General features: G+C 43.4%; 1 protein-coding gene across 2 annotated transcripts in view; it reads left to right on the forward strand.

The window, feature by feature from the left end:
* The window catches only part of LOC126469860 (organic cation transporter protein-like), a 241,660-nt gene that overhangs the window by 88,864 nt on the left and 138,461 nt on the right, over positions 1-14,335 (forward strand). The gene's annotated exons all lie outside the window — the stretch shown is intronic.

Consider the following 14,335-nt stretch of genomic DNA (forward strand, 5'->3'; position numbering starts at 1 on the left):
TGACTGAATGCAACAGGCATCGAACTCCGTCCCACAAACAGACATCCGGCACCTGTACAACACATAATGTGCCAGCATTTCACATTTGTGATGGCTTATCTCACGCTTACCTTAACCTGTGATCTTGTAATGTTAATTACTGAAATATGTTACCTACCTAAACGCATTCCGTTAGTGTAGACGTGGACTTAACTGTTTTTTGCGAAGCGTCAGTAGACTGCGAGAGATGGGATCTACAGAAACGGTATGGGCAGGAGGCTTGCCATCATTGTGCATTGTAGGCGTAATGTACTGATTTTCAATCCTGTTTACCGCCGGTACGTTGCCGTTTCATCACTGATGCAGGCATTAGAGTTCTACCTCTTCCATTAATTGTCTAGGAAAACCTCCGCAAAATTAATCATTATAGTGGCGTAATCTTAAAATGGCTTGTAATTCTCCGTGTATTTCATCGAAACAATTACTAGAACATAACTGAATGAGTTCCGTTTGACATACTCAATAAAGATTGAGTTCATTACACCTTATTTCAAATTTAGTGAAGTCATAAACTTGTAGGGCTACTCAGTCACTACAGCAATGTTCATTGATCCTACTGCTTGACATACAAGAGAATAATTATGTCGCATGCCGAATATTTCAAATTTCCTGCAACAATTCTAAATCGACACGTTCTTCACTGCAACTAAAGTACTGAATGCGCATTCGTCACCTTAGTATTTTTAAGATTTTGGCCTGGCCTCAAAAATTTCAGACTAGCAACTGTAATGTAATTACGCCGACTAATGTTAAGTTCAAATCTATTAACCCCAGATTAACCCGGTAAAAGTTTTGTTTCTGATACTGTCTGAATGATACTGTCTGAAAGACACTGCAATCCGAGCGAAATTCGCGTGTCGACTTTCTCGTATGCGATATACCATCGATTTTATCGTGATTTATAACTTAATGAAATTGTGTAATAACTGGTCTTTTCACCATCGCTTTTATTTTGCTATTTAGATAAAAAGACGTTACACTAAATTTAAATCTGTGCTAACCTACAAGTGGATGAAAAACAGATTAGTTTCTTTTACTTTGTTACCAGGTCAAATTTATTAGTTGTTTTAGATGGTAATTTCACAATTAACGGGAGTAAAAACGAAACTATCTGACAATTTTTGTCATAGCTTCTAACAGAACTAAAGCGAGTTATTGTTAAAAACGGATCTTAAATAAGTTTACACCCTTTTTTTTATTATTATTCAAGCGATTTGGATTGTTTTAACATCAGTTTTTCACTGACCTACTTGTATTCCAAACATAAATTTTATCAGGGCTTGTGCTAAGTATAGATTACAGAAGTCACGCGCATTTAAAGCTTTCGTGACTGACTCATGGCTAGCCTTTTTTCTTACTTGAATATCTGAAATGCTGGACTTTCAATAAAACCTTAAAAATCACTATAATATTTATATTGCGTGATGGATACTATTGTCATCCAAGTCTCCTTTTTTTTTTTTTAATGGTGGTGTTGGCTAATTCCTGGAATAGAGTAATCAACAGATAATTGTATAATGGTTTTGCGGTTTCAACTCGTGTTATTCTGAAATCTGTTCAGCCATAGGTCTAGCAGGTGACGTCTTTCTAGTCAGATGATCTCATGCAAGCCACTGTTCACCACTTCTGACTGGTTTCAAGCAGGTCATAGTTTTTCTTGGCAGTCTGCTCTCACGTGCGAACGCTTACTAATGTTACAATTGTTTCTTGTGCTGTGCGCATTTTCCCAGACAGATGGGAATTCTTGGCGCGCATAATGAGCGTGACGAGTTCCGCCTCAGGGCTTTTTAAGACGTGCACAGCGATCGCCAATGCCTGGGAGGTCACGCTGGGAAAAAAAATTGAGAAATGTCGCGTGTCTGAACGAAGTCACTGAGTTGTCACCAAAAAATAGAATGCTTCATTCGTGCCACAAAGCAATTATTCCTGCAAGAAACTTCGTGACTGGACATTTCATCCTCTCTGAAAAGTGCTTTCCAGAAACAGGGAGGGAGACAAGGAGAGCGGAGACGAGGTCTTGTGTTCTTGATCGCAGTAGGAAGAAAATACTTAAAACCGACACCATATCCCTTCCAAAGTTGCCCCTTCCCACGCCGCCCACGAATCACCTCGACACTGACGTCGACGTTTAATCTGATGTCCAATACGAAAGTTCGCTTGGCGATGTACCAGGCTTACACCAGTTCAAAGTTCCGCAAATTCTACCAGAAAGCGCAACAACTAAATTCAAATTTTCGCACTATTATTCCCTGCCCGGATACTGCACTTATCATGTCTCACTTTGGCAGGGGATGTTGTCTAGCTCGTGGTTCGTCATGTCACATGTCAATGAAGCCGATTCCGCCGGCCACGGTAGCCGTGCGGTTCTAGGCGCTGCAGACCGGAACCGCGGGACTGCTACGGTCGCAGGTTCGAATCCTGCCTCGGGCATGGATGTGAGTGATGTCCTTAGGTTAGTTAGGTTTAAGTAGTTCTAAGTCCTAGGGGACTGATGACCTAAGATGTTAAGTCCCATAGTGCTCAGAGCCATTTGAAGCCGATTTCTATGCTTTAATGTATAAACCAAAACTTTTCCTTGAGACAAAAGTGTGTAATCCATACAGTTGACGATGGTCCCTGCTCCTAAACTAGTTACTCTGAAGTAAATCATTTCGCCAAAAAGGGCTGCTGGTCACAGTTTTTCCTTCAGTGATATTTAGTTAATTATGGCTCTGAGCACTATGGGACTTAACTTCTGAGGTCATCAGTCCCCTAGAACTTAGAACTAACCTAAGGACATCACACACATCCATGCCCGAGGCAGGATTCGAACCTGCGACCGTAGCGGTCGCGCGGTTCCAGACTGTAGCACCTAGAACCGCTCGGCCACTCCGGCCGGCTTAGTTAATTAATCTTCACCTTTCAGACACTTCATTGAAACTATCTCCAGCGGAGTTCAATTCGTCCAAAGGTGGTGAAGGGTGGACACATCCCATATTGTCCGCCTCGGTAGCTGAGTAGCCCATCGCGACGGAATGCCATGCACAGGGGCCCGGGTTAGATTCCCGGCTGGGTCGGAGATTTTCTCCGCCCAGGGACTGGGTGTTGTGTTGTCTTCATCATTATCTCATTCCCATCGACGCGCAACTCGCCGAAGTGGCGTCATCCAAAAAGACTTGCACCAGGCGACCGGTCTACCCGACGGGAGCCCCTAGCCACACGACATTTCATTTCACATCCTATATTAATGTCCACTAGGAGATGTCCGGATACTTTTGAACAGAGTGTATACTTGTACTACCGCCGTGGGTCATGATTTTGTGTTTTGGTTACAATGGTCCGTACATTTTGCTCTTAATAGTAGTTTACTCACATTCATTATTAGACCTACCCCTTCATATCTATATTTGAATATTGATGAGAATCACCAGAGCAGAAATCCCGTTCATCCTGTCACCGCTCTACACTAATTCCCACTATATCTAACTTTGACATATTAATGTCTCTTTTCAAGTTCACTAACAAACCTACATGATTAATGGATACAACGTTCCAAGTACCGACTGCCTAAAAGTCAGTTTCGTTTTTACTTTGCACAACATCTTACTGAGTAGTCCCTGCCCGGAAACCTGAATGGGGGCTATTATACTTCGGGAATATTTTACCCAGTGGGACGCAGTCGTCATTACGTAGAGCTGCAAGTACTCGGAAAATAAAGGTGCTACAGTTCCCCCGTGCTTTAAACCTTCTGCAGTGCCAACATGGCAACACAAGGCCAAATTGGCTTATCGAGACTGTTGTCCCCTCCAACTACTGAAAAGGCAACTGCTCCTCTTCAGGAAACATGCACTGATGTTGAAAACTTAAGGGCGAAAGTAGCTTTCGCATGATGTGTCACTGCAAGGAACGTAGCTCGATGAAACTGCTACAGTATAGCACAGATGGTGACTGAAAAAAATGCACTATGAGACGAACAGAAATTACACTTTTATTGAAAGACGACATGAACAATGAAGTCATCGCGAGACATGGTGATCCTCTGAACATTACAATTGGCGACGCATTGTAGGGAAGCAGCCTACTCACGCCGTAATAAATGCACATCAGTCTTTCCATTGTGTGCCAGCCAGTCCGCTGTAACTAGCTCTGACGTCATAAATGTTGCAAAATACTTTAAAAATCAAGTAAATAACCTAAAATGTTTCTAGCATGTCAGGAGTAATACTAAATTAATATGTGTTGAATATCAGTTCAATAACTTTAACTATTTTCGAAATTTGGACGTTTTTCTGTAAAAATCATTGGCGCAACAGAAAAGAGCTAGAGATTTAAAAATTTATACTTAGATTCTTTTTCAATAATAATTTAATAGAAACAGTACTTTGGATCTCACAAATTAAGATTTTAGTTGAAATTCATAATTTTCTGGTTTTTGTCTTAAAACTTAAGCAAGATAGATTAAGTAGGCTAATAAATAAGGCTAGGATGTTTATATTTAAGTAGAATGGAGATCCGCTATAGTCATAAAGATGTGAGAAGTTTCATTTAAATAACTATAAAACTATAGCGATAGCGTATCTCAAAAGGGCAAGTTCAGAGCTCGTTTACTGCGTGCAGTGTAATTAAATTAATTCTCTCGCCCAAAATATTTAACTTAGCCACGTCAAACTTTTATTATGATTACTTACCTGTGTGCTGAATGCACATTTAAATTAAGAGCTTCATCGGCCATCAGCAAAAGAAGCTATGATTTATTCGGTAACTTAAATTGGTGCATTACTAGTCCAGCGGCTAGCCGGAAGAGCCGATTTGATCAGGCGTTCCCTTAGCCGTCCGCACAGCGGCTTTATATATAAGAACGCTGCGCGAGGAAGCAAGGCCCCAGTTCTCTCCAGACGCTGAATAGCACGCCACCTGTGTCGGGAGTCGCGTCGCGTCGGTATCATTGCTACAAACAGCCTCGGATGCCGTATTAAGTTACTCGGGATACGCGTAACCATGAAATCATTTTCGAGTGAAGTGTTAATTCTGGGATGACTTTAATTATCGATCTTCAGTTTGCATATTGTAGTATTTTCACGTGCCGTCGCGGGACAAACATTCTACCATTATTTAGCGTGGCGTTGGATGAACCTAATCATCAAATTGTGGCGAGCATTCATTTAAACATTTAATTTGGACATTTATAGTTGCATCAGCGCATTAGACTCTGAACTGCTCTGTTAGTTAGATTGTGAGGATTCTTTTGTTTTCATCTGTGACTTTCAGAATACAGAACGTTTTTTCACGACCGTTTTTGATTATAAATCCCAGACAATCTCCTAATTCATCAGAGCTATAAGCTGCAGCTATAAGTGTGTTTCTCAGATGAAGTGGGCACTAGGAATTCTAATTACAGGCTTCACGTTTTGCTAATCACTTTCTGGTTGCCAATATTGTAGTTAGAGAGCCAGTGTTGAGAACGGCAAACAGCAGCATAAATAATAGGAATATTTATATAACAATTAATTCCACCCGCCGCCCCTCATATGGTTAATCGGCCGGGAAGTTAGGTTAGGTTAGTGTTGTTTAACGTCCCGTCGACAACGAGGTCATTAGAGACGGAGCGCAAGCTCGGATTAGGGAAGGACGGGGAAGGAAATCGGCCGTGCCCTTTCAAAGGAACCATCCCGGCATTTGCCTGAAACGATTTAGGGAAACGGGAAGTGTTTCAACATTCAAACATTTATACAACAGTAAATTTTCTACCCGCCGCCCCACAGCATCTTCTTAATAGGATGATCACCACGGGCGGCAGTGCATGTTCTGTAACGTGCTCCCATGCTGGCCACAAGGTTGGTAAAAAGTTCTTATGATAGTGGGTTCTATGTCTCCACCAGCGACTTTGACATCTGCTGGATGGTCGTTGGTGCACGTGGACGCGCTGAAATAGATCTCCCCGAGGAATCCTACACATGATCGATGTGATTTAAGCAGAGGGAATGGGCAGGCCAGTCCGTTCCTTGAAGAAACTCTCGTTCTCAGAGCTCCTCCACTTGCGCTGTTCGATGCGGTCGGGCATTATCACGTATAAAAATGGAATCGTGGGCCGAATGCACCCATGAAAAATCGCGCATAGGGAAGGAATACAGTGTCAGAAAAACGTTGACCGGTGAGTGTACGAGGGCTGTTTGAAATTTCTGTGCAAAAATAAAAACTACTTATGTGTTTGGGGTAAACCTTTTTTTATTTTTCGACATAGTCTCCTTTTCGACTTATACACTTCGTCCAACGCTGTTCTAATTTGTTAATCCATTCCAAATAATAGGAATCGTGCAAGTCTGTTAAATAGCTATTAGTTGCTGCAATCACCCCCTCGTTTGAATAAAATCTTTGTCCCGCCAGCCATTCCTTCAAACTGGCGAACAAATAGTAGTCCGAGGGAGCCAAGTCTGGAGAATAGGGGGGTGGGAGGGTGTGAAACGAGTTGGAATCCTATTTCCATTAATTTTTCGACCACAACTGCTGAGGTGTGTGCTGGTGCATTGTCGTGATGGAAAAGGTCTTTTTGCGGTCCAAACGCGGCGTTTTTCTTGCAGATCGGATTTCAAACGGTCCAATAACGATGAATAATATGCACATGTAATAGTTTTACCCTTTTCCAGATAGTCGATGAGGATTATCCCTTGCGAATCCCAAAAGACAGTCGCCATAACCTTTCCGGCCGATGGGATGGTCTTCGCATTTTTTGGTGCAGATTCTCCATTGGTAACCCCTTGTTTAGATTGTTGTATGGTCCCAGGAGTATAGTAATATATCTATGTTTCATCCACAGTGACGAAACGACACTTAATGTCCTACGGAATCTTCCTAAACAGCTGCAAACCATCCTTGGAACACTTCACACGATTCCGTTTTTGGTCAAGCGTGAGCAATCGCGGAACCCATCTTGCGGATAGCTTTCTGATGTCCAAATGTTTATGCAAAATATTATGTACCTGATCACAGCACTATCAATCTCACGCACCTTAACTCTTCTGTCATCCATCTCCATATCATGGATTTTATCAATGATTTCTGGAGTTGTAACCTCCACAGGGCGTCCAGAACATTAATCATCACTTGTGCCCATATGGCCACTCCGAAAATTTTGAAACCATTTATAAATTGTTCTAATCGAAGGTGCAGAGTCACCGTAATGTTTATCAAGCTTCTCTTTAGTCTCCTAAAGAGTTTTGCCTTTCATAAAGTAATGTTTAATCACCACACGAAATTCTTTTTCGTCCATTTTTTGACAGTCACTCGACTTCCTTCATTCCCACGAATGCCAAACACAAAGAAATAGACCAATATGGCTGAAACTTGGAGTGAGTTCTTTCCAAAGATGCTACTAACTAAACATGACCTCGATACGCGCCGGTGGTGCCATCTCTCGGACTTTGCACGGACTTTTCAACCGCCCCTCGTACAGTGTTCAAAGTTTTGGAGGTCAGTACGACCATGCGACACTATGCCTCCGCAAACTATAACACCTTGACTACCGAAACGGGCATGTTCGACAGTGCTGGACATACCCTCATATAGTGAGAGGTGCGAACACGTAATGCACACAGGAACATTGTCAACCGTGATCGTTTTGGTGGTCCAGGTGTTACTGTGTTGCAAGACATACGGTTGCATTGCTGTGCTGACCCCCAAATCTTTGAACACTATACACTCACCGGTGATTTATTGTGACACGGTACTTTTTCCCCATGTGCGTCTTTCCAGAGATGTTCGACCCTGACTTCATTTTTACGGATGACAATACGCGACCGCCGTGCAGACGGAGGAACTATTGGAACGAAAGTATATCCGGCGAATGGACTGGGCTGTCCGTCCCCCCCCCCCCTCCCCCCGACCAAATTCACATCGAGCATGTGTGGGATGCGTTGGGGAGATGTATTACAGCATGTCCACATGCACCAACCATCCAGCAGTTGTCAACCTTGTGGAGTAATGGAACGCCTTCCCACAAGAAATTCTCAGCAACCCTGTGGTCAGCGTCAGAACACTTTGCAGATGATGCATTGTGTTCCGTGATGATCACACGTCCTATTAAGAACCATGTCTCGCCTTGTGTAATGTCCAGAGGACCACCACGAATCGCAGTTGCTTCAGTGTAATTATTGTGTTTGAATAATGCTTTCTAAATCTACATTTGCATACATAGTCCGCAAATCATCGTACGTTGTATGGAGGAGGGTAGCTTGTACCACTATTAGTCATTTCTTGTCCTGTTTCGAATGTTCGTCTCATAGCTTATTTGTTTCGGTTACTTTCTGTACTATACTGTAGCAGTTCTTTCTATTTATAGTACAAGTTTCATCGAGTATCTTGCTTGGCAGTGACACATAATGAGAAAATCCATAAGTTTTGCACCCCAGTGTCTTTTAATCTGGCACGTTCACTGATTTCCCTCCGACGTGTAGATACCAACGTTATGTTTGACTATATCATTGAAATACACAAGCCACACCACCGCGGCAAAGTCCATGGTTCACAGGTGGTAACGGGTGCTATTTTTCAATTAAATACTTTTTCTTCTGCTTTAAAATAATCGAGGCATGTGACCCTGGCACGCAAAGAAATATTTTTTTTTATGTTTTACGAATAATAAACCATCATTTGTTATCCCCAAAGATGCTTTCCTTGTCGTTTCCATGAATTTAAATAAAACGAGCGGCCACGTAATCTTACGCTACTTCATGATTCACATTACGTGTAACTACAACAGTCGTTGTACAATTTTATTCCTGTTGGATTTTAATCTTTTATGTTAAGAATCTGTTGAAGGTGTCAGTCGTACTCACTGAGAGTGATTACCATTTAAAAGCTAATTTGCCAAAAGTATCCAACGCATCTCATATTCAAGTAATTTGCACATCCCTGGGATATTTAACTATAACACGGATGCATTTGCTACCTCTCCACCGATCTGATTCACTGTGACGTGTATTCCAGCATACTGACTCTCGGCCGCGTGAATAGCCAACAATGCTTACGGGAGTAAAAACTTAAAATACGCGACGTGTTTTAAGTCTCTTCACATGACTAGGAGCTTTTCCTGCTTGCCACAAAATACTGATAAGATTCAATGGTTCCCGTGGTACTCTCTCTTAAGTGTTGCTATATGTTTTACTGCCTCTTTGTTGTGCTACAAGGCAAAGACATTGAAGATTTGAATCCCCATTTACAGAGGGAGCAACTGTAAGGCGTTCCATTGTTGGAGCTCACGTCCCATTAATCAACGACGGCTCTGTGTCAAAGAACAAGTGGATTCTGCCTCTCAATGGCACTAATTTCAGAGAAATTGCTCTCATTTCGTGGACGAAGAGCCGTGGAGTGACACGCAAGGATTCAACGCTCTTCATTAACTCTTGTAAAGTCAGAGTTTTCATCGTTCTGTATCCAATTCGACTGATAGAACGGGATGGCTACAACATAATTGTACTCTGTGTGGGGCCGACAAAATTAATAATTAAACTTAGACATGGGAAAATACGTGCAAAAGCGTCACTTAAATGAAGCAAAAATTTTTGTTCTTCACACACGGATCCAGGGGGTGGGGGGAGAGGCAGGAAGAGGAGAGGTCGGTGACGGTGGTATCATAAGCCCAAACGCCCCCCACCCACCTTGGCAAAAAAGCAAGAACATTGTACTAACCACGGATGTAAACAAACTATTTTGATTATATTAAAACATTTCAAATGATTTTTAATATTACGAAAGTCCTACGCATCTGTGGTACGTTAAATGCGCATCTGACGGTAAGTTAAATTTTGAGGGTGGGAAGAGGAGAGGAAGAAAGACAACACAAAACTGTGATCCCCCCCCCCCATTTGGAACCGAACCCTGGGTCCAGCTGCTGTTGCCAGTGCAGCGTAGGCCACATAAAGACTCTTGTCATAGCTGGGAGGAGCAACACACAAACTTCAAGTTTTCGATACAAATTGCAAAAATTCATGGCATGAACGCATAAGACGTCATTCAGGTACAAGGAACCTAAGATATGGACCGATAATATGTCTACGACTGGTTCAACCTAGCTGCAATACATGTGAAACCACTAGTGGCGCCGCTATCTTCCAGAGGGTTCATCAACTGCTCAACTGGTGGCACTGCAATAGCTCGCTTGTGAACTGGGAATAGTGGTTCAAATGGCTCTGAGCGCTATGGGACTTAACATCTTAGGTCATCAGTCCCCCAGAACTTAGAACTACTTAAACCTAACTAACCTAAGGGCATCACACACATCCATGCCCGAGGCAGGATTCGAACCTGCGACCGTAGCAGTCCCGCGGTTCCTGACTGCAGCGCCTAGAAACGCACGGCCACCGCGGCCGGCTGGGAATAGTGGGTTGAGAAACATCTTCTCCTTGCTCTTCTACGTATTACTATAAAAAAAAGTAAAAGGTCAAGGGATAGGAAAAAGCAGAAATATCCTATGTACGTTTCTCAAATGACTTGGTTAATCTTTGAATGTCAAAATCGTCGTTTTACATTTCCTAGCTACGAGAGTAAAAAAAAAAAAAAAAAAAAAAAAAAAAAAAAAAAAAAAAAAAAAAAAGTCTTCGCAGCAAAAAGAGAATTGGTCCCCACACTGAGGTAAATTATGCCACACGTTACTTTTTCATTCATACTGAAAGATCGTCCTTTACAGATCCTAAAAGGGCCCCAATTTCAGATGATTGTGAAAAAACACACTTCACTTTCCGTAGGATACCACCAGTTCTGTTGGAAATGCTACCAGCGTAAGGCGAAATGACCGTAAACTTAGGTGCCCCTTCGTTATTTTCATCACTCACCCAACTCACAGTTTGTAGACAATGTAACGAGCATCTGATGCCTCGTGGGATTAGCCGAGCGGTCTGAGGCGCTGCAGTCATGGACTGTGCGGCTGGTCCCGGCGGAGATTCGAGTCCTCCCTCGGGCATGGGTGTGTGTGTTTGTCCTTAGGATAATTTAGGTTAAGTAGTGTGTAAGCTTAGGGACTGATGACCTTATCAGTTAAGTACCATAACATTTCACACACATTTGAACATTTGATTTGTAAATCTGAACTGTCTTTCACTATAATCATTCCGGTGTAAAGTGGCTTCGACGTGGAGAAACTCAGCTGGCAAACTTTCAGAGTTCGAGATGACATAAGACCTATACACCAAGGACCTAAGAACTCCTTCGCACTGAGCAGGATGGTGACAAATATCAGCCTGAAGATACAAATGAGAGACAGTTGGCTGAGCACGACCATTTCAAGGAACTTTCACCACAAGGGGGGATACAAGTAAACAGCGAAAACTAATGTAAGCAACAGAAAATGTGTATCTAAACGTGGACAGCCGTATGAAGATGAAACTGTTTCCTGGAAACCGGTAACGGTGCTGTTTGTGTGAATGAATGGCAGTATTAACAATGGCTGCTTGCTGTTTTCTTCTTTGCAAGAAACAACCCGCAGATTGTCAATGTTTTGTGTCTCATAGCGGATCAGTGTTAGAACGAAGTCAGCGTGATGTACACCAGTTCGGCGTACATCACGCACTCGCAATCCATCTTCCGTTTAGTGGCACTTCATGCACGGTCTATGCGTGGCATGGCCGTTCGAGGGATGCTGACAAACTGAACGTTATACACAGCTCGCATTGTCCCGTTGACGGTTGTAGACATGACGCGTTCTATTGAACCACACAGTGAAATCAGATGTACATTGACCTCCAATACGCAGGTAGCTGTACCTAAAGGTTTACTGTGGTCAAAAGAAAATAAAGAGGTCTGAGATCGAAAACTCGCAAACTGTGCGAAGCATGAGATTGTGCCAAAGACTCTTTGAGCAATTTATACACAACTGGCCATTAAAATTGCTACACCAAGAAGAAATGCAGATGATAAACGGGTATTCATTGGACAAATATATTATACTAGAACTGACATGTGATTACATTTTCACGCAATTTGGGTGCATAGATCCTGAGAAATCAGTGCCCAGAACAACCACCTCTGGCCGTAATAACGGCCTTGATACGCCTGGGCATTGAGTCAAACAGAGCTTGGATGGCGTGTACAGGTACAGCTGCCCATGCAGCTTCAACGCGATACCACAGTTCATCAAGAGTAGTGACTGGCGTATTGTTACGAGCCAGTTGTTCGGCCACCATTGACCAGACGTTTTCAACTGGTGATAGATCCGGAGAATTTGCTGGCCAGGGCAGCAGTCGAACATTTTCTGTATCCAGAAAGGCCCGTACAGGACCTGCAACATGTGGTCGGCATTAACCTGCTGAAATGTAGGGTCTCGCAGGGATCGAATGAAGGGTAGAGCCACGGGTCGTAACACATCTGAAATGTAACGTCCACTGTTCAAAGTGCCGTCAATGCTAACAATAGGTGACCGAGACGTGTAACCAATGGCACCCCATACCACCACGCCGGGTGATACGCCAGTATGGCGATGACGAATACACGCTTCCAGTGTGCGTTCACCGCGATATCGCCAAAGACGGATGCGACCATCATGATGCTGTAAACAGAACCTGGATTGATCCGAAAATATGACGTTTTGCCATTCGTGCACCCAAGTTCGTTGTTGAGTACACCAGCGCAGGCGCTCCTGTCTGTGATGCAGCACCGGCCGGAGTGGCCGAGCGGTTAAAGGCACTACAGTCTGGAACTGCACGACCGCTACGGTCGCAGGTTCGAATCCTGCCTCGGGCATGGATGTGTGTGATGTCCTTAGGTTAGTTAGGTTTAAGTAGTTCTAAGTTCTAGGGGACTTATGACCACAGCAGTTGAGTCCCATAGTGCTCAGAGCCATTTGAACCATTTTGTGATGCAGCGTCAAGGGTAACCGCAGCCATGGTCTCCGAGCTGATAGTCCATGCTGCTGCAAACGTCGTCGAACTGTTCGTGCAGATGGTTGTTGTCTTGCAAACGTCCCCGTCTGTTGACTCAGGGATCGAGACGTGGCTGCACTATCCGTTACAGCCATGCGGATAAGATACCTGTCATCTCGACTGCTAGTGATACGAGGCCGTTGGGATCCAGCACGGCGTTCCGTATTACCCTCCTGAACCCACCGATTCTATATTCTGCTAACAGTCATTGGATCTCGATCAACGCGAGCAGCAATGTCGCGATACGATAAACCGCAATCGCGGTAGGCTACAATCCGACCTTTATCAAAGTCGGAAACGTGATAGTACGCATTTCTTTTCCTTACACGAGGCATCACAACGACGTTTCACCAGGCAACGGCCGTAAACTGCTGTTTGTGTATGAGAAATCGGTTGGAAACTTTCCTCATGTCAGCACGATGCAGGTGTCACCACCGGCGCGAACCTTGTGTGAATGCTCTGAAAACCTAATGTTTTGCATATCACAGCATCTTCTTCCTGTCGGTTAAATTACGCGTCTGTTGCAGGTCATCTTCGTGGTGTAGAAATTTTATTGGCCAGTAGTTATTGTGAAAACCAACGGATCCAGAACAGCCGGTGCGGGATTAGCCGAGCGGTCTAGGGCGCTGCAGTCATGGACTGAGCGGCTGATTCCGGCGGAGGTTCTAGTGCTCCCTCGGGCATTGGTGTGTGTTTGTCCTTAGGATAATTTAGGTTAAGTGATGTGTAAGCTTAGGGACTGATGACCTTAGCAGTTAAGTCCCACAAGGTTTCACACACATTTGAACATTTGATCCAGAACAGAGCCCTGCTGCACCCCCTCATACAGCACCCTAGTCAGATACAAATCTGTTTGTTTGAGATTGGAGAACAGCCTTCTGTTTCCTAGTTTCCATGTACGAAATTAGGCATAGTTTGATTTGCCCGTAATTTCGTAGTCTTAAAACTTACGTAGAAATATCGCGTGATCCTCTCTATGGTATGCATTTGTTAAATCAAAGAAGAACCTACTTTCGTCACATTATCAGTCAGTTGTGCAAGCGCCTCAAAAAAGCTTTTTCTGAAGCCAAAATGCGAGACTTATAACAAAATTTATGTGCTGAGACGTGTCACTGATATTTGCGATGCGAGATGCCGCAGTGTTTGGCGGTAGTCCCAAATGCAAGGCCAAATCCCCATCCAGTCATCCCAGGTTTAGGTTTTCGAGGATTCCGTAAGACTGCTTAAGGCAAATCCCCAACACAAGCTTCTGTTTTGTGTCTAATGATCTTGGCTTGGAAGATTAGATTAGATTAGAATAGTACTTGTTCCATAGATCACGAATACAACACTTCGTAATGATGTGGAACGTGTCAGGTAAATAAAAGGTGTCTATACAAGATATTACATTGCTCAAAATATTGCATGAC

This window comes from Schistocerca serialis, chromosome 3 (genome assembly GCF_023864345.2).
Source record: "Schistocerca serialis cubense isolate TAMUIC-IGC-003099 chromosome 3, iqSchSeri2.2, whole genome shotgun sequence".
NCBI classification, from domain to species: Eukaryota; Metazoa; Arthropoda; class Insecta; order Orthoptera; family Acrididae; genus Schistocerca; species Schistocerca serialis.